Source organism: Anser anser (assembly GCF_964211835.1).
Source record: "Anser anser genome assembly, chromosome: 10".
Lineage (NCBI taxonomy): Eukaryota > Metazoa > Chordata > Aves > Anseriformes > Anatidae > Anser > Anser anser.
Window position 1 is genome coordinate 17,320,430 of NC_139730.1, and position 21,143 is coordinate 17,341,572.

The following is a 21,143-nucleotide window of genomic DNA, read 5'->3' on the forward strand; positions in this document are numbered from 1 at the left end:
TCTAAATGGGGAATTTTATGCACAGTCATTCCCATTATTAGTGTGAGATTCTTCTTCATGACTAGTGAGAGGCAGTTGAGTTCTACAGGACGGAGACTCTTGTTCTGTATTATCTGCCTGCCAGTTTTATCATTTTATGCTGTAATCTATCTGAATTTTCAAAGTAGCACTACCTAATTAAACCAACTGAAATATTTTCCTATTCTTTTACAGTGGCAGCTGGCCAAAGAACTGGCTCCTGAGCAGAGAAGTCTTGCAGCTTTAGAAGTAAAAAATACTCCGATATCCCTTGCATCTCAAACCTTTGCAGCTTGCTGGGTAAGTGGAGCTGGTGGCTATCTTTGCCTACACACTGGGAGACAAGATGTGGTTTAATCACCACATACTGAACAAATGATCAAATAAGTTCATTCCTGTCCTCACCCAGATTTTTCTTTGCTTGGTGATTTGGATTTGTCCTACATTTTAGACTTCCGGAGGGCTGACTTTGAGCTGTTCAGGACACTGGTTGGCAGAGTCCCTTGGGAGGTGGTTCTGGAGGGCAGAGGAGTCCAGGAGGGATGGGCACTCTTCAAGAAGGAAATCTTAATGGCTCAGGAGTGGTCTGTCCCCACGTGCCCAAAGACGAGCCGGCGCGGAAGAAGACCGGCCTGGCTGAACAGAGAGTTGTGGCTCGAGCTTAGGAGAAAAAAAATGGTTTACAATCTTTGGAGAAGAGGGTGGGCCACTCAGGAGGACTACAAGGCTGTTGCGAGGCTGTGCAGGGACAAAATTAGAAGGGCCAAAGCTCATCTGGAGCTCAATCTGGCTACTGCCATTAAAGATAACAAAAAATGTTTTTACAAATACATCAACACAAAAAGGAGGACTAAGGAGAGTCTCCATCCTTTACTGGATGCTGGGGGGAAACTTAGTTACAAAAGATGAGGAAAAGGCTGAGGTGCTCAATGCCTTCTTTACCTCAGTCTTTAGCAGCAAAACCAGTTGTTCTCTGGATACCCAGTACCCTGAGTTGGTGGAAGGGGATGGGGAGCAGGATGTGGCCCTCACTATCCACGAGGAAATGGTTGGCGACCTGCTACAGCACTTGGATATACGCAAGTCGATGGGGCCGGATGGGATCCACCCGAGGGTACTGAGAGAACTGGCGGAGGAGCTGGCCAAGCCGCTTTCCATCATTTATCGGCAGTCCTGGCTATCAGGGGAGGTCCCAGTCGACTGGCGGCTAGCAAACGTGACGCCCATCTACAAGAAGGGTCGGAGGGTAGACCCGGGGAACTATAGGCCTGTTAGTTTGACCTCAGTGCCAGGAAAGCTCATGGAGCAGATTATCTTGAGTGTCATCACGCGGCACTTGCAGGGCAACCAGGCGATCAGGCCCAGTCAGCATGGGTTTATGAAAGGTAGGTCCTGCTTGACGAACCTGATCTCCTTCTATGACCAAGTGACGCGCTTGGTGGATGAGGGAAAGGCTGTGGATGTGGTCTACCTTGACTTCAGTAAGGCTTTTGACACCGTTTCCCACAACATTCTCCTCAAGAAACTGGCTGCTCGTGGCTTGGACTGGCGTATGCTTTGTTGGGTTAAAACTGGCTGGATGGCCGGGCCCAGAGAGTTGTGGTGAATGGAGTCAAATCCAGTTGGAGGCCGGTCACTAGTGGTGTCCCCCAGGGCTCGGTACTGGGGCCGGTCCTCTTCAATATCTTTATCGATGACCTGGATGAGGGGATTGAGTGCACCCTCAGGAAGTTTGCAGACGACACCAAGTTAGGTGTGTGTGTCGATCTGCTCGAGGGCAGGAAGGCTCTGCAGGAGGATCTGGATAGGCTGGACCGATGGGCTGAGGTCAACTGCATGAAGTTCAACAAGGCCAAGTGCCGGGTCCTGCACCTGGGGCATAACAACCCCAAGCAGAGCTACAGGCTGGGAGATGAGTGGTTGGAAAGCTGCCTGGCAGAGAAGGACCTGGGAGTACTGGTTGATAGTCGGCTGAATGTGAGCCAGCAGTGTGCTCAGGTGGCCAAGAAGGCCAACAGCATCCTGGCTTGCATAAGAAGCAGTGTGGCCAGCAGGGCTAGGGAGGTGATTGTCCCCCTGTACTCGGCTCTGGTGAGGCCGCACCTCGAGTACTGTGTTCAGTTTTGGGCCCCTCGCTACAAGAAGGACATGGAGGTGCTCGAGAGAGTCCAGAGAAGGGCGACGAAGCTGGTGAGGGGTCTGGAGAACAAGTCTTACGAGGAGCGGCTGAGGGAGCTGGGCTTGTTCAGCCTGGAGGAGGCTCAGGGGCGACCTTATCGCTCTCTATAGGTACCTTAAAGGAGGCTGTAGCAAGGTGGGGGTTGGTCTGTTCTCCCACGTGCCTAGTGACAGGATGAGGGGGAATGGGCTAAAGTTGCGACAGGGGAGGTTTAGGTTGGATATTAAGAACAACTTCTTTACTGAAAGGGTTGTTAGGCATTGGGATAGGCTGCCCAGGGAAGTGGTTGAGTCACCATCCCTGGAAGTCTTTAAGAGATGTTTAGATGTAGAGCTTAGTGATATGGTTTAGTGGAGGACTTGTTAGTGTTAGGTCAGAAGTTGGACTAGAAGATCTTGGAGGTCTCTTCCAACCTAGACGATTCTGTGATTTTCATCAAATGCATTACTTTCTACATCTTGTGATAATAAATTAAAGCTTTAAAGAAGCATTTCCTTTGTGGATTACTGCAGGAAAAAAATAATAATTTAAACTCCTTGTGGATCCTCTTTTCTTCCAAGCATTCATGTTTTGCTCTCTTTTAGGAGTAATGATGCTATTTCACAATGCCCTTTAGGTCCATCTGGAAGAAAATAGCAGACATAGCCTGAATGTGTGTGTGTTCACATTGATTTTTTGTACATAGCCACATTTGTTATGTAAACTATGAAAGACTTCAGATAACATTGCAGTCTAATGAGACTCCTAGCTCTGCAATTGTTAAGAACAAATTTAGCATCAGCTGCTCTGATGCACAGATAAGGTGTGGGAAGAACTGCTCGTCTCCCCCACAGCAGCATGACAACAACTTCCTCTTACACTGCTGGGAAAACACGATGTGTGCTCTTCTGAGCAGTTCATCAGGCAAAAAGGGAGGAGGAGGTGGAGGGGTGAGAGAGGACACTGCATTAGCTATTGGGAGGGAACAATCATTCCAAAAGCCAAACAGAAAACAACAGAGATATTAGGGAAATGAGAATAAAGGCATCCTACAAGAGGAAGGGAAAACAGTGGTGAGTCTATGTTCCTCGGCTTGTCAGAAGGTCTCCTTGTGCCCTGTGCTTTAATATAATAAGATGATGCATGTCAGACTCCAACTCTACTGAATACTATTAGCATCCAGCAGAGCAGGCCTCTGGGACTGCCAGTGTGCAGGCTAATGTTGTTCAGCTTCCCTTCACAGAGAAGCGAGTCCTCCTCCCTGAGGGCTGATACAGCTAGGTAGCTAATTTTCAACTGGTACAGTTTAAATAATCTTTCCCCAGTATCAAGAGTTAGGAACTGCCTCAGGTAGAGCAATCCCAGTGTGTTAAATGAATATACTTGTTAATTTATTAATACCTAAGTTCTTAGGTCTTTGCTCCTGAAAAGAAACCCTTGCCTCTAGTCCCTGTGGCTGCAGTTGTGTCTCTCCCTGTAACAAACAGTAGTTGTGTAATTGGTGGAGCAGATGAAGTGGAACATCTAATCTGTAGCAGAGATTAGAACTAAAGTACTGTAAGCTGCCAGAGCCATTCTTGCTCACATGCTACCTGGCTTAGTAGTGAGTCAATAATTTATGTATTGCATTATATCATGGCCAGAGCAGCGCAGCATTTGCTTCCTGCGGTCTACTACTGCCAAACAGGCTCCAGCCTAGCTTCTGAAGTGCAGGTACAGGTTACCTGTTACCGAGCCACAGCGTTGCTCAGGAGGGACTGGAAGAATTCTCTCTAGTCCTGTGGTTTCCAGACCCATTTACCTACTAGAGGTGAGACCTCTATCTCTCGGAGGTAGCATAACTACCCTTTTCTTAGCATTATAATACAGCCTTTTTTTTTTTTTCTTGTGAGAAAGCCCTGCAAATCTTTAACATACAGCTGTCTACAGCTGTCTTTTTACAACCAAGATCTGCTGTGGTGCCCACGGGGCATCTGAAACTTCTTGGGAGTGCTGCGCTGTAGCAAGTGCCTGGTGAACATACAAGGGAAAGTGCATTTTCCACAGCTGATCTTTTGCTGAGTGCCTGTTGCTATACATGGGCTAGGAAATTGATTTTTTTAAAATCTATCTATCTATTTATTTATTTGCAATGAATAGCACAGTCAACACTTCGTCTTTTAGTGGTTTGCCTGGATTCAACTGTAATTGAGCCCTAAGTGTTGCCAAGGAAAAACAATCTATTTGGGTGTGTTTTAAAGCAAATGGGTTCACCTTGCTTGGTCAATTCCAGCACAAGAATAATAGATTTTGTCGTTAAAAATATTGCCGATGACTATCTGGTTCTAAGGTCACAGCTCGTGCTGCATGCTTTACTGTGCTGCTCAATAAACATACCCTGAGGGATTTTAGGTTTGGTATACTTAATATAAAGCAGGACCAGAGAGACAAAACCACCTTTTTCTTCCGATGCTGACTGAAATGTTAGCAAAATAGATTCTCATCTACGCTTCTAAGAGGTAGCCAGTGTAACACTGACGACGGGCTTGGTTTCAGGTCTCAGCCCTTCGGCCAAAGAGGGGCAAGAGCGAGGTGTTACCAGGTGCCGAGCGGTGTAGCCCGAGGCAGCCAGCCTTCACCCGGCACCGAGGGGGGCAGCAGCCGCCCTCACGTTTCCTGAGGCGCTGGGCCGTGTACGCGGCGGTACCGCGGCGGAGGCAGGGCAGAGGCCGGCGCAGCCCAGCGCGCCCCCCGCCATGCCCGGCCTCCCCCCCGGCACGTCGGCGCAGCGGCCCCGCTCCCTCAGGCGGCGGCGGCCGCCCTGCCCCTGGCCGGTTCCCGGAGCGCGGCCAGGCCGCTCCGCGCCTCGGGGCGGGTCGGGGCGCGCCCCGGCGGGGTGCCGGCGGGCGGCGCGGCCGCCAGGTGGCAGCAAGGAGCGGGCGGCGCCGCCGTTCCCGTTGGCGCCGGAGGCAGCCGGGAGCGAGGGGAGAGGCGCGGCGGCCAGAGGCTGTCCCTCAGCCCCGGGAACGCCGGAGCGCGGCCGCGGGACCCGAGGCAGGTTCCCGGCGGAGCGGGCGCCGCTTCCCATGCGCCGGAGGCCGCTGGGGTGCCAGCCTCCCGCCCCCGCAGGACGCAGCGCCTTCGCCCCGGGGCGGCCGGACGGGACCTGCGCCGCCGGGGACGCCAGCGCCCTGAGGTGAGGCGAGGCGAGGCCCTGAGGGGCGAGCCCCGCGCCAGGTGGGGTGGCCGCGCTCGGTGTCCCGCGGGGACGCGGGCAGTGCCCGGGGGTCTGGGGCTCGGCGCGGCTGCCCGCTGCCTTCTCCTCCCCGGCTGTTCGGGCACAGCCCCAGCCCGGGGGGCTCGCAGCCTTCCCCGGCTGCCAGAGCTCGCTGGTGTGCGCTGCCCAGCGCCGGTGCCTCGCGTTTTGGTTGTATTTTGACCGCGTAAGGAGCCGTCCCGCAGCCGCCTTCGTCGCGCTGCCCGTCTCCAGAGGCTGCATCGCGGTTGCGTGAGGGGCGGCTCCGTGTCCCCTCGGCGTCCCCCCGAGTTCCCCGCTCGTAGTCCGAGCCGCATCCAGCACGGCTTCTGCGAGGGAGTACGAGAAGAAAGTAACTTTTCTCATGAAGAACGTATGTCGCAATTTTTTTTCTTGCTTTGGGCCAGGTCTTCTGGTATATCTAAACACAGCGCGCAGAGCGTGAAGTGCGTTTGGCGTTGTGTAGTTCTCCTCACGCTGCCCTGGCTTTGTTAGGCTCTGCCCTGCGCTTAGGTTCAAGCAGCGCTTGAGGGAGGGATGGTGAGGCGGGTAGGCTGCAGGGTGCGCGACGCAGCACAGGGAGGTGATCTCAGAGTACCTTGATAGCTTTAGGATTTTTCATCTGTCACTATCCACGCTTGTGTGCTTAATGGCCCTCGATGGACTTCCCATTAATTTCTCTCCTTTTTTCCCCTCTTGTTAGAAGCCTGAACTGTTCAGAAAACCTGGCAGCAGCGTGTTCCGCAGATTAACGTGTTGTGTGGAAAACTGCTTCCTTTGACTTATTTCAAATCTACTGCCTCATACTGTTCATTCCTTATAAAACAAATTATACTCCTTCTCTACTGCTGTCTTTGTGCCCTCTTCAGGACTACGTTCTTATTTCTCCAACTTAGTCTCAAAATAAAGCATTCTTAGCTTTTTAGTTACTTCTTGTATGGGAGTTTTTCCGTATCTCCTGCCAGTGACAGCACCTTTTCCTTGTGTTTTCATTCTTTCATTTATTTTTCCTTTTGATCAAGGGATCAGCAAAACTAAGTGATACTGAAGACCTCAGCGCAGTGTGGGTTACACAGCAGCATGCTGATTTCTGCTAGCAGACGTGACAAATTTAAGTAGGCGCATCAATTATGTGAAGAGCCAACAAAAGCAGCAGAAATATTTGCAACTCACTGTGTGGTCATCAGTTGATGAATCAGTGTGATTTATTTATTTTTAATCAGAAACTACTATGTAAGTAACTGGTTGTTTGTAGCTTAATACAAGGGTGTAATGCCATGGATGAAATAGTCTCCTAATGGGTGATTAATACTCTGTCAATATGCTGTGCTTGTTTCTTCTGTCATCCTTTCCTGTTCTGTGGTAAGACCAAGACCTGAAAATGGCCCAAAATTTATCTGAGTTCAGTGCAGTTTGTGGAGCTGCCAATGCACTCTAACAACCTAGTCTGTCCAGATGCAGCTTGCCAAATCGGACTTCTTTCTGGCAAACGACTAGAAGTAATCTCCTGGTTGATGCAATTTCCACCCATTCAATATTATCAGGGATTTAAAATGAAGCTTGGTATTGCTCAAGTTCATTAGACAGTTGTGATTCTTGGTTTCTCTTCCATCACTTTTCTCCCAAGGATTCTGGTGGGACAGCGGATCTAGGTAGGCTAGGAAGAAAGAGTGCCTTTTGAGGAGAAAAGTGCTAGAAAACGAAAATATTTAGTAATGCTAGAAGTAGGAGATCTGCTGTTTTGAGTTATATATAGAGAGGCCTTTGAAGTGAACGTAGGCAAGAAGCTTAGGTTATTTGTCCTAACTCTGTCCCAAACAGAGCTTGTCAGGTTTTGTTTTGGAGCAGGGCTAATCCCTGGTCACTCTAATCTGGAACAGTTCCATTGGGATCCGGGGTGTTACTTCTCTTTCACGACTCTGACTCTTGGAAGCACTTGGACTACGAGGTGTTGCATGGTGCAAGATTTTTTTTCCTGTCACACTACATACAACAGGTTCTTTCAGAGCTCCAGCAGACTTAATTGCAGAAAATTAATTAGGTTGCTGGTATGTAATGATGAGTTTTATGACTGCAGTATAAAACCTTTGCTCTTGCTGTAGAATAACATGAGTAACTGTGCTAGGCAAACCTGCGTTAAACTAAGCCTGAAAACTAAACAAAAATGAACTGAATCATCTTGAAGACTTAAATTGGCCTGAGAGTTGCGATTCTGTGCAATGACAGCAGAAAAACAGATTTTCAGCATGGCAGTCTGTGATGTTAAATCAGATGTGTGATATTCAGAGCATTGACAGAGACAATTGTTGAAAACAGACGTGAATAATATTCAGCCAGACAGTTGGTGTTAGGATTATTTTTTTTTTTAGTTTAAAAATTGGTTTACGGTCTAAATTTAAGTGCAGTCCATGTAGAGACTCCTATGGACTCTGAGTTATTCCCTTAGAGAACATTAAGGCTTGATGGTTAAGCACTTAAAAATTCAGAAAACTCGAAAGTCAACCATGCATAAAAATATTAACTTTGTCCCCTGTAGTGTTGTATTATGGTAACAGGCTTCAATTGTAGAAGGCTTTAGTTTTTTTCCAAGTAGGAAAAAGGTAAGAGGAGAAGACTTACTGGATCAGACCAACTTTTGTGTAGTCAGTATCCTGGACCTGACGGTGTCACTTCTGTCTCTGTAGATAGGCAAAACATTTTGTAACTCTTAGTTGTGAAACACTTCCCACGATCACAGTGCTCTCCTCTCCCTTACCTAGCTGGAAAACATATCCAGTGAAGAATCTTGTTCTCTTTACCAGGTGCATACACAATTCACTTATCGCTTCATTTCAGTTTAGAAATCAGCGTAATGTGGTGATAATGCAGTTTGGAGGATGAATCAGGTTAATAAGAAAGTTAATTTGGTTATGAATTTATGTGGTTTAAATATGTGACCAAAGGACACGACTGTGCATTGCTAATCTGTATTAGGTTACGTAAGAGTTGATTGTTGTGTGTTTTGCATTTAAGTAACTCCTGTTGAATTCAGAATAGTACATTTCACTAGAAATTTCAGTTTATGTGCATTACATTTTTAGGGAGAATGCATGTATTTAATTTAAAAGGCTAGTTAGGGAGGTAGTAAGCAGATGTAAATAAGAAAGACAAAAAATCACTTAGCAGAGCGATTTGATGGTCACTGAATTTGGCCTCATATCTTACCCTGTATAAAGGGACTGTAGCTGAAACTGCATGCTTCAGAGTTGCCTGATTTTGCTGTTGTTGTGTTCTTTGTGTTAGTTGGCAATAGCAGATATAAATCCTGTAATTTGAAACAACTCGGTTGTCTCCTAGTGGAATGTTCTGTCCCACCCAGTTTTCTCTTGGGGACTTGTGAGTGTCATGTCACACATCTCATTTGTGTAGCTTCTCCCTGCAGGGTTAGGGCATTCCCAGAGATGGGTCAGTGTTCATAGCTTTGGTTGCTGTTAAGCAGTCAGCGCTTGTCAACACCATCTCCTGACATCCGTTACATTCTTCCAAATGGCAGTACCAAAGGGCAGATGTGGGGCTGCTTGGCAGGAACTGTTCTTGCACTAGAAATATTCCAGGTCTAATAGGATCTGGATCTGATCCTTGTGCAAGAGAAGTAGCTTTATCTGTTGATCGGGTGATATGTTTGTGAATCGCCAGAAGATGGGTTTCTGTGACCTGCTGGGCTGCTGATCAGGTCTTACCGGCATCTTTCTCCTTTTCCTTTATCTCTGAACAAGGTAAGATGATCACAGGATATTGGCTGACTGTTAGATTTCCAGAAGGTAAAATTCTCATGCAAATAGCTTTAAGCTTTTTAAAAACAAAGCAAAACAACCACAAAAAAAAAAAAGGAAAAAAAAAGAAAAAAGGCACTGGAATAAAAACATCTATTGGATAGGAACAAAAACAAATGATGTAGCATGTGTCTCCAAGGTTTATTGCTGTGTTTCTTCAAATTGCAGCTCAAGGACTTGCTCATGGGCTATTTCACATCAGTCCTGTGCAGCTACTTCTTGGCATCCCACTTCAGTATTTATTTTGGTCCTGGTTTTGGAATTTCCCTTCACAGGAAGATTCCATACTCCTTATATGGAAAAATTGGTTTTAAAAGGGACTTTTTTCCATTGATTCTGTGGATTCTTTTCTCAGTAAGTATAAGAACCGCTATCTGTTTTCTTTAAAACTCTGATCCAAGGGCCAATAAAGTCAAGGAAAAGGTTATCAGTATTTTCGATGGCTTTTGGATCAAGGCATTCCCATGTGATGTGCTCTTGCCATTGGAAAGAATGTTTTGAAATTGCAGTGGCACTTTAAAGGATCGTTTCAGAATATCTTTAAAGCCCATCTGTTGATATACTTGCATTCACACGTAAGGAGCTAAGTCTGCGCATCTCCAGGTCCTACAAGCAAGCAGCACTCTATTTCTCCAGTGGGTCTAATGCTGTGTCTGAATTGTGATAAACTCTTATTCTCTGATTACCTCTGTAGCTGGTGAAAAATGAATTGGCAGAATGCATGAATGCAACTGTCTTCTCGGGCTTCGGCTCATATTCCCAACTTGCATGAATCAATTAGTGTTAAGCATGGGTATTTTCAAGTGTTGGTATGACTGCAGTCTTGGAGGTTAGCCCTGCCTAATGTGTGGAGCCCTTCTTCCCTCAAATGTTTTTCCGTATCATCACTTCAGCAGAACTGTCTGTGAAACAGAAATCAAAACGAAATTTTGTTTCACCAGGAACAGCGAATGTCCTACAACATAATAATTGTGAATTCTGAGGAACACTGAAACAAATAGACAAGTTACAACTTATTTATAAAAGGAGCAAGGAGGAAGGCTTTATCAGCGCAGATCCACCCAATGTCTTCATCTGATTTGGAAGAAGAAATGTCTTCGGAGCTCTGGAAATTCATTTTGCTAGTCGGGTGATAACAGGTAGCTGGGTCCCAGAAGCTGCAACTGCTGGCCCCCTGGCAGCCTGTTAGTGGGCAGTACTGCTTCACGTAGCATTTAGGAAAGTAGAGGTAGATTTGCCCGAGAATCATGAGGTAGGTTTACAAATCCTGTCATTCTAAAATGAATATATCTGACTTCATGTTTTCTGAGCTCTCCAGAGTTTACATTTGCAGTCTTTTCTTTGCCAGTGCAAGAGCTAGTAACTTGTTCTTTTAATGGGAGTAGTGCTTGTCATACAGTCAGTTCCCCGAACTGGGGCCTTCAGGGGACTCTCTGGATACAAAATAATCATATTTAAATACAGGACTTGGTAGAAGTTCAGTCCTTTACAGAGGATCAGCAAAAGGCTTATTCACTAATTCTGTGATTCTGTTTCCCTTTCTTGTAAGACTGCTATGTCTTGCATTTTATACATCTGTGATTAAGTGTAGAGAGCAATTCAGAAAGCTATGTTTTTTTACTGCATTTTTGTTGATTTCACTTACTTACTTAATTAGTGCTTTTTTTCTAAACCCAGACTTCTTAAAATATTGCAGTAAATAAGAAAAGAATATTCCCTTTGTCTTAAATTCAAAGGCATGGCTGTTGTGGTGACGGGATTTTCAACTTCTGAACTTTCCTATTCCGTCTCCGAGGGGCTGTATTGACCTCTGCTGTACAGAGACGAAGTTGACCAGAGAAACCTGGTCATGAGCAGAATCTTGCCAAATTTGTCTGTGTCAGTGTAGCTGGCAGGGATGCTGCTGGGCGTGCTGACACCTTGGACCTTGCTTGCTTGGACCTTGCTGTCTTTTTTGACTGCGTCACCTGGTGTGAGCTACAGGAACAGAAGACTGGCTGAAAGTAAGGGTGCTGTGAGCCTGGAGGATGCTGCCTGGAGCCCCGTGCAGAAGTAAAGTGGTTTCCTGCCAGTTGCTTTCTATGTGGGTCACGATGTCCATGCTGAACCGTGATATCTCTGTTCTTGTTTTTGGGAAGAGGCCAGATAAAGAAGCCCCTTTTAAATGCTCTTCTTCATGAAAGCCACATCCTCATGAAAAAACATCTGTTGTGCCAGGCCCCGCTGGATCAGCACTTGGATCTGTGTGAGCATGGAAGAATACTGCTCCCCCAGGAGAAAGACGTCACTTAGATTCTCAAGTACGGTATGACTAAAATCTGTAATCCTGAATCAGGCAGATTCCCCTGTGACTCCATTTGGATTAGCTGGCGAGAAGTGCGTGGAAGGAAAATTCTCTCTCTAGATGGCAAATTCAGCAAAACTGTTGACAGTAGTCTGTGAGTAAATGTTGACTTGGAAAGTTTACAGATGTCCTGAATTTTTCTTCCCATGGTAAAGGTGATTGCTCTAGTCCTGGTTTGGTAAGGTCATACTTCTAGCAGTTGGTTGTATGTTATACTTGGGTTTTTGTTTGGTAAATTTAGTTTCTACGAAAGTAAAAAGAAGAAATGATTTTGCTTATCAGATTGGCAAAGGGAAGCAAGAGCCAGTCCAATCCCACCCTGCTTAATTACAACAAAATGACATCCCAGGACACAAGCTGACCAAAAGGATGATAAATTACATGGAATGGATGCAATAACTTAATCTGGCAGCAGTGAAGGCTGTCTCATGTTCCTGTAGTTCCGTGAAGCTACATCCACTAGGGAAGTGAATGTGGAACAGCGAGCAAATCGCCTTGCAGATCTTCAGGACTGGTGTGTGGAATTTAAACGCTTAACTAGAACAGCAGAAGAATAAGGATTTGAAAGAATGGTGTGTTAACCATTAACTGTTAGTATTGTTCAGCTTTGACAGCCCAGAAAATACTGTTCACATGTTGAAACGCAGGGGTTAAGGCTGGATGTCTGTTTTGATTTTTGTTGTGATAACCAGACATTAAAAATATAATTTCCTATATTCTTGTACTTCAGATATCGTTTGTACTAATTAACACAATATTGCACAGCAGAAAGACTTTCTCTCTTTTTTTTTTTTCCCCCTCCTACTTGTAGTTCAGGCTTTTACTCGCATTGGCATTAAGAAGTTTGAAGTACTTTGGTTGCTTCTCAGAAGAATATTTAAAATTTTTCATACTCAAGCTCAGATGTATTACTTAGGCACTGCCAGTGCTGCTGTAATTGTCGTTGTAAAGTTTCTTGTATTTGTTGCTGGCCAAATTCATTACACCGGAGTGAATGTGTAACATGTAAGCGTGTTTGAAACTTAAATAATTATAATTAATAATAAATTGCAACAAGAAAAAAAATGCAGTTTTTGAATGATGAAGGCATGAAAGGTCTGAAATATCGTTGCTGCTTTAATACTGTTAGAATTGGCCAGAAAATGAGCTGACTTCTTTTGAACCATGCTGCTTGTGATTAAATTGTGATTTGTTTCTGTTGCTTTGAAATGGAAGAGGGGGAGAAACAGTTTCCAAATGTATCTTGCTGGCAATTGCAGGTTCAGAAAGGTGGGCTTGGTTGGTGTGTTTCTGCTTTTTGATTTGCCTTTTTTCTAAAGTTATGTTACAAGGCCTTTTCAGAATTCCCATGTACTCAGACCATACAGATTTTACGCTTAACCAGGAACCCCTGTGTCAAGTACCGCCTAGAGAGAGATTACACTTGGGTTGCATTCCTTTCAGCAAGTTTTCTCTCTATCTCCAGCAGCTGATACTCCATTAGAAGATCTCAGGTCACTGTATAAAACCTGACGTTTTCTGACTTTAAGCAATATGCTAAACAGCAGTGAATGCTAACTGCTGACTTAAAAAATAATATAAAACTCAGTCTCTCTTTTATTATTTTTTTTTTGAAATCCTCACTGATCTTTCATGCTCTGCCTGTTAAACTCTCTGCATAGGGAATGTTTAAAGCAGCATCTGAAGTCCATGCTGTTGAAGGAGTTATTCTGTTTTCTTTCCCAGCAGTTTGCAATTGGCTGTGCTTGTTTTCAAGAAAAGCCAAGAAATCTCTTTCTCACATTTTGCATCCCTGTTTTTCAGTTTTGTAGGCACTTGGATATTTTTCCTGAAGCTTCAAGTGATGTCAGATGAAGGTCAGTGCACTCTACTAACCTGCCCTCCAGCACAAATAAGTTCAGGCCCTACTGCCAAGAGATGACCTTTGATTTCTTTTTACCTGACACAATGAAGGCTCTGTTCAGAATTCTTCATTCCTACTTTACTTAGGCAAAGTCCCAGCCACTTGAATAGGTTTGCTTGGGCAAAGAGGGTTACAAAAGTTCCTGAAGCATGGTATGGTGATGGCAGAGGCTTCTGTGTTGTAGATGAGTTTTGGAAACTGCATTTATTGTGGTCAGAAAAGAGGTAAAAGGTGAGAGTGGAATTTGTTGTGACTTGCATCACTACTGAGTCTGAAACTACAAATAGTAGGTATCAGTTTTAAGCTACACCTGATCAATGGAGATAGTGCGCAAAGGTGCTTATGCATTAAAACACTTTTTGTATATAGGCATAAAGAAATACTTCAGTGTGAAATCATCACTGGCTTTACAGACTGCCAGAAGGCTGTGTATACTGTCAGTGGGTAACTACAGTGGTATTTGTGCTTTCCCCCTGTTGGTATCCTCCTAATCAAGGTGTGCTCTTGAGTTGAGAGATGAAGGGTCCCTTAAAACTAAGTGTAACAATTTTGCTCAAACTGCTGTGTTTCAAAGTGGGGTTGCTAAGAGATTAGCTTCAGCTAAATGAAGTTGTGTATGGCTAGTAAGTGGGGAAGCAGGTTACAGTAACACTTGCACTGTGCTGTGACTGAACCCTGCAGCTGGTTTGTTAAAAGGGAGATTTCCTTCAACCTCTCTTTGCAAGTCTATGCTTCTTATTGATTTTTCTCTTCAACCCACATTTCTTTTGCAGATGTGAGAGTGGGTACTCATGCTTCAGATCCAGCAAATGATTTTAGAAATGGCAAAGTCAGTTCATTTCTTTCATAGTCAGATTATGCAGTTCAGTCTTAGACCTACTATCAAAAAAAACCCTCTTGAAAAAAATGTAGCAGGTTTATTGATAGGCTGGGAAAAAGTCAAGGCTGAAACCTGACGTGGAAAGGATGGCTGCAAGTCAGAGGAATACAGTTTTCCTGACTCATTATTTTTATGTATTAATGCTGTTAGCAAGGGTGACAATGGTTGTTGCGGATTTTGTGAGGTTAGTATCTTTTATCTGTCAACCCTAAACTCATTCTTCACAGACCACTGCATGGCATCTGCCAAACTATTCCTTTACTGATAGGCAGCTTTTTAATCTGCAGCTAGTAAGATATTTCAATTTTGCTGCTCAGTGATTGATAACCTAAGATTATATGAATGTATGATTGTATTAGAGTTTTCTGTCACGGCCTGATATCTCCTGTAGGAGCGTAACAGTTTATGCAGTTTACATTAAATGGACTGAAATACTAACTGTCATGTGGACCACCAGAGCACATGAGGCATAGCAGCAGGACAAGGTTTGTAGGATGTCTATAATCCCTCTCAAATGGACAGGGTAAGAATGAACAGCTCCCGCTTCCCACCCTCAAAGGATCTTGCAGTTCACTTCTCAAATGCAGGAGGCAGGAGGATTCACCACATGGAGGTATGATTGGTGCAAACATTAGGAATTTTCTAGACGCCTGCACCGAACCTGATCTGAATAAAGGCTTGAGGAGAATTACATTCAGTGACTTCATTCTCAAGGGATATAACTGAGAACATAATTTTTTCTGGGTTTCTGAACACATGGATTTTACGTATCTTCTGCTGTTATTAGTTGTGTTGTGTCTTTATTTCACTTTCTTAAAGATACAATGATACTGCTGTTTGTCATCCCTAATTCTTGTTAAAGTTTGGCTACTTGGTGTTTTGCTTTTCATCTTCACTAACATCTTCACGTAAAGAAGAGCTGCACCTCTGCAAATGTGCCTCTTTAAATGGTAAAAGCATAAAACAATTGGAATTTGATGCTACTTTCTTGGTTGCCTACCTTGTTTTTGCAACAGTGGACTTTTTGTAAGACATTTAAAACAAATTCAGAGGATAAGGTTATTGATGTCTGTTGGTTTTATGCTGTGTCCCTCTTCTTGATTTCATTGTGGGAGAAAGCTAAATAAAAGCCCGTGGGACAGTTCCTCAGTGGTTTCTCTGTGTTACACCTATATTGCTTATTTACATGCAGAATTTAATATTTGCAAAAGATCTACAATACTTCTTATTGCCATTATTGTAGTTGACTTTCAGAGATCCATTGATAGTTTACAATTTCATGTTGGCTTTAAATTCTCAGGTATTGTTTCAAAATTTTGAGAGAAATACTTAGTTTCGCAGTGGTCTCTTAAGACCTCTCTTTAGACCTGTTATTCGTCATTATGTAGGAACATAAAGGAAAGCAATAAATCGTTGAATTTGACTGTTGCATTTCCATACCTGTATGTGGGGAGCTTCAGATCTGAGAGGGTTTTAATGCGAAGTTAGAATCTCATCACTCTTGTAGCGTTATATAATAACAAAATAACTTGAAATGAACTAATTAATAAAAATGTTACTTAAGATGTTTCAAGAGCATAGTCTCTGAAGTGTCCTATGCAAGATGGTGAGCTGTGCTTCTGTCCATGATCTAGCAATCGTTATCTGTACTGACTCTTAGAAATAAAGCTTGGCACGCAAGTCTTGCTACTAGGTATATGGAATCTCCTTCAGAACAGACCCGAGCAGTTGACCTATGTTTTATTCAGCAAAGGTATGTGTAGAATTTCTCTGAATTCTGTAGTATCACAGCACTACTTGCTCTGGACATATGTCACTTGTTTTTCAGTGGTCCCTAAAACATATCCCCATGTAGGTGCCTGCAAAGCTTCTACATCCTTGCATCTGGCCAGTAGCTAGTTGAAACAGACGTTGCTCTCATATACTGCACCTATTCAGAAGATATTCAGTATCCAGATTCTCCCAAATGTTAGAGGACAGTCTCCCTGAATCTTTGAGCTCCTGAGAAGATGGTACTCCTCCATCTGTGCACCCCCCCAGGCACTGCAATGGCTAAAAGGCATTGCCTGGTTCTTCCATGGCAGCTGGGCTGCAGCAGTGCTGGTGCCTGAGCAGTGGTGGTCACTTCAAGGGGCGCTCGATTCAGGTGGGAATTGCATGAAGGAAAAAAGAAATCTCATCTTTTTGCCAACATAAAGCAGTCAGGTTTGTTGACTGCAGGAGAGGACCAAAAGGAAGAAGACATTCTTCGTGTTCAGTGTTTGTTACAAAAGCCCTCATCACTTTTTTGGACGTGAGTTAGTACAAAATGTACGTCAGTAGATAGCCAGTGTTGTTTTTCCCTTCAGTTATGGCAGTATTGAAATGTATGTTAAAACACTTGTCCTTGAAAACTTGTGTAGAAGAGGATTCGATGAGTTATTTTGGGATGTGCGCCCACATTAATCTCCATCAGAGGGAGTACAGGAAGCCAGTGCTCTGCAGTGCAGCGCTGCATCGAGTCACAGCAGTATACTTGTCAGACTACCAACACCTTTTCCTTTGCCCTAGCAGCTGGAATGTGTTGGAGCAAGATACTCATTTGGCTGTAGCCTTGATATCCGTATTTTCTTTGTCTGCAAGTAGACGGGCTAATAAACTGATGCTGAATTACGTTACTTTTACCCATACTGAAAAAAATATATATTTTTTAATTTGTTCTTCTGTAGTAAAGGAGTTGTGTGTTGAAGTCCTGCTCGATTCTGGAGGGAAATCCAGCCTTTCTTTAGAATGTGTAACCCACACAAGAGTGTTACATACAAAGCAGAGAAATCTCTGAAATCTCCCGGGATGACTTTTATCCCATTTTATAGCTCCATACACAGAGAGTAATGCTACAGAAGTTCTTGGAGTTGTAACCTAAATGTGGAAATGAGCCCCAAGGATCTCAATGGTAATTTCAGTGGATGCCTGTGTTATGTTTACAGATGCGTATTCCAGTCAGTTTCTGTTCTGCTGCATGAGGTTTTATGGTAGAAAATTAAGCATCTCTGGCAATAAGGGACTTGAATAGCTATGCAGAAGAGAAATATTTAGTCAGCTTTGACAAAGCTCTGCTCATTGTGCTCACTCGGGTGATCTATAGCAATCCCTTTCAGGGACTAGGAAGGATTCCATTTGGGGTTGCCTAGCGAGCTTGAAAAGTGGCTTGATGTGATTACTGGTGTGTCCCTCTACAGATCCAGCTTTATCACTTGTCTGCTTTGGAACGAAGTATAAGTATTACTAGAAAGCATTGTTATTTGGAGGCATTACTTCTGCACAGTGATGTCTCCTCCACTGGTACTCCAAAGAAAAGATTTTTTTCTGAATAAGCAAGCAAAGATTTCAAGTCTCTGTCACATACTCTTCCCCCTGTTGTGTGCGATCACTGGTGCCCCAAACACCTGTGGAATTCTCAAAGCAGAAGAGGAGGAGGAGGAACATTGTGAAAGTTAGTATGTTGACATTGCATGTGTTCAGGTACTGTCTTGACAGGCACACGATTTATTTTTTTTTTTGTGAGGACAGTGGTAAATCTGAGCATTCAGCTGCTATTTAATTTCTTCCTTTGAAAATCACAGCTATGAAGTTCAGGGTTTTGACTGTTGGACATGCGTGTGTGTGTTCAGAGCACTGCTGGCTCTTCCTGTTGTCGTGTTAGTATGGATCAGCCCTACTTTAGAGAATGGGTAGTTTCACATCAGGCTTTTTGTTTGCGTTGGAGTCATGCAGAAAGTTAGGTGAGGTAGGTTAATGATGCGCGCTTGTATATGCTAGTCAATGAAAGATCTCAAAAGGTGTCGTCACAAGGAGGGACACTTGATCTTTACCGATGTATGCTGCTGAATGGTGCCTGATGCTCAGGCCACCAAAAAATTATTCTCTGAAGTACGGTCTTCTAAATTTGTTCCTTTTTTTTCAGTGTAGAGGATGTTGATGTTTGAGCATGTGTTTGCTATGTTTATTGAACAGTTTGAAAGCTTAATTCTCATGGTCAATCGTTTAAAAATTGAAAATATGAGTTGTGTTCTGCTATACAGAAGTTCTTCTTAAACAGTTGGCTAGAAAATAATGTTTCCTCGCTATAAAAGGCAGGTATCTTCTACCTGCACAATAATCATAGAACAAACATGGTTTTTACTTTGTGAGAGAGGTGTCTCCCAGCTGTGTTCCTTAGAAATAACTGCTTATACTGATGAAATACACTGTACGTGTGTCTTCAATTAGCTATACAGAAAGATTTGCTTCCTATGAGTTTTTCAAGCAGTATGTATTATAACTCTGAGCGAGGCTGGTGGGTCTTTGGTTTTCATCCAAAAGGTGTTAGGTCCTCTGAGAGCCGTCATTACCTCTTCATGTAAACTGCAATAAAATGCTGTTGCAAGCCTATGTTTTTGAGGAATCTCAAACTAAACTCGGTGGAGAGTTGGAAGACTTCCTTTGATTTCAGACACCTTGTGTTCTGAAAAAAACTTTCTTATTCTCCTTTCATGACTTACTTCACGAAAATCTCATTTTCTTTGACTTAGTTATCAGTGAAGAGATTAGTGGAGACTAATATTGCTAATAGCTCCGAAATGCACTCCTGTACTTTGAAATATCAATATTCATAGAATCATAGAATATCCTGAGTTGGAAGGGACCCTTAAGGATCATCAAGTCCAACTCTTGACACCGCACAGGTCTACCCAAAAGTTCAGACCATGTGACTAAGTGCACAGTCCAATCTCTTCTTAAATTCAGACAGGCTCGGTGCAGTGACCACTTCCCTGGGGAGCCTGTTCCAGTGTGCAACCACCCTCTCTGTGAAGAACCCCCTCCTGATGTCAAGCCTAAATTTCCCCTGCCTCAGCTTAACCCCGTTCCCGCGGGTCCTGTCACTGGTGTTAATGGAGAAAAGGTCTCCTGCCTCTCGACACCCCCTTACGAGGAAGTTGTAGACTGTGATGAGGTCTCCCCTCAGCCTCCTCTTCTCCAGGCTGAACAGGCCCAGTGACCTCAGCCGTTCCTCGTATGTCTTCCCCTCCAGGCCTTTCACCATCTTCGTAGCCCTCCTCTGTACACTGTCCAACAGTTTCATGTCCTTTTTAGACTGTGGTGCCCAGAACTGCACACAGTACTCGAGGTGAGGCCACACCAGCGCAGAGTAGAGCGGGACAATCACCTCCCTTGACCTACTAGCGATGCCGTGCTTGATGCACCCCAGGACACGGTTGGCCCTCCTGGCCGCCAGGGCACACTGCTGGCTCATATTCAACTTGCTGTATACCACGACCCCCAGATCCCTCTCTTCTAGGCTGCTCTCCAGCGTCTCATCGCCCAGTCTGTACGTGCAGCCAGGGTTTCCCTGTCCCAGGTGCAGGACCCGGCACTTGCTCTTATTGAACTTCATGCGGTTGGTGATCGCCCAGCTCTCCAACCTATCCAGATCCCTCTGCAAGGCCTTTCCACCCTCATTCGAGTCCACAACTCCTCCAAGTTTGGTGTCATCAGCAAACTTGCTCACAATACCTTCTATTCCTACATCCAGATCATTTATAAAAATATTGAAAAGTACCGGCCCTAAAATGGAGCCTTGAGGGACCCCACTGGTGACCGCCCGCCAGCCTGACGCAGCCCCATTTACCGTAACCCTTTGGGCCCTGCCCGTTAGCCAATTGCTCACCCATCGTATGATGTTTTTATTTAGCTGTAGTATTGTTCTGTATTGTTCTGACTTTTACTAAATAAATAAACTTGGAGTCTAAAATTCTGCTTATGGTACTTCTCTCAATTAAATATGACTGGCTAGAGCATTTTAACTACCAGTCACAGCAGGAATTATACTGGAGTCTCCAAAGCAAGGACAGGGTCTGGAAGCAGTGCATGAACTGTGCATCTAAAGCACCACTTCAGCTACTTGTACTTGGTAGAAAAGTATTTAGAATAGCATCTTGTTGAAAATCAGTTGGTGCTCTCGCTACTCGTTTTGCAGGCAGGACCGCAGATATTTCCTCATACTAAAGTTCCCACAAGCCCATTTCTCTTGCTTGTCATACCAAAGGATTCACCTGTATTTTGAGCTGGTGCTTAGAGAGGTGTCAGGTAACCACCTGACTTTTTAAGCTGTTAACCATTTCTGCTTCTATTTCTTTAGTTCATTACCAGGAGTCAGATGAATGTTGATCAGGTTTATGGAAAAGTTAAGGAAGATTGTTTTTATGAAAATGGTCTTTAACATATAATCTGGATCCCTCTACCTTCCTCTTACATATGCATTCCCTTCTTCGTCTTTGCTTTGGAATATTCAGGTTGTAGAAAAGAAGTTATGTTAAAGGAGAGCAAAATTAATTGTCATCGTAAGAGATCATTCTTGTAAAAAAAATTGTAGTTACTAAGCACAGTTAAAAAAAATAAAAAATGCCAGGGATTTGGCCAAAATTACACAGCCTGTCAACGTGAAATGAACTTGAGATAGGTTTGCAATAGTTTCCACACAGAGTTACATCCCAAGAATCTCCCTGCCAATTTAGAGAGATTTATGATCTCATTTCTGTGATTCATTTTACCTTTTACATATTTGTTTTTTGCCTAGAAACCACGCATGAGGACGTAAAATACAATGTTTGCGAAGATTAGCTAGTATTTTCAAAAGGTGAAAGAGGCAGTTAAAATGGCAATCTTGGTTCAGCCTCAGTCTTGAACAACAGACATTTTTCTGGATTATTTCAAAGAATTGAAGAATAATTCAATTTTTCTGATGTCTGATTTGATTTTGGGTTTTCTGGCCTCA

At 44.0% G+C, this 21,143-nt stretch overlaps 1 protein-coding gene across 4 annotated transcripts in view; it reads left to right on the plus strand.

The window, feature by feature from the left end:
• Window positions 1-213: 213 nt before the first annotated feature.
• The window catches only part of THSD4 (thrombospondin type 1 domain containing 4), a 300,889-nt gene continuing 279,959 nt past the window's right edge, over window positions 214-21,143 (plus strand). Inside the window, exon 1 of one of the 4 annotated variants that reach the window (XM_083851128.1) lies at window positions 214-318. The gene's annotated coding sequence lies outside the window, so the exon portion shown is untranslated. Of the gene's footprint in view, window positions 319-5,084; window positions 5,393-5,428; window positions 5,785-21,143 lie in introns of those variants that run through there. The other 3 variants (XM_083851127.1, XM_083851129.1, XM_083851130.1) reach the window with 3 other exon arrangements.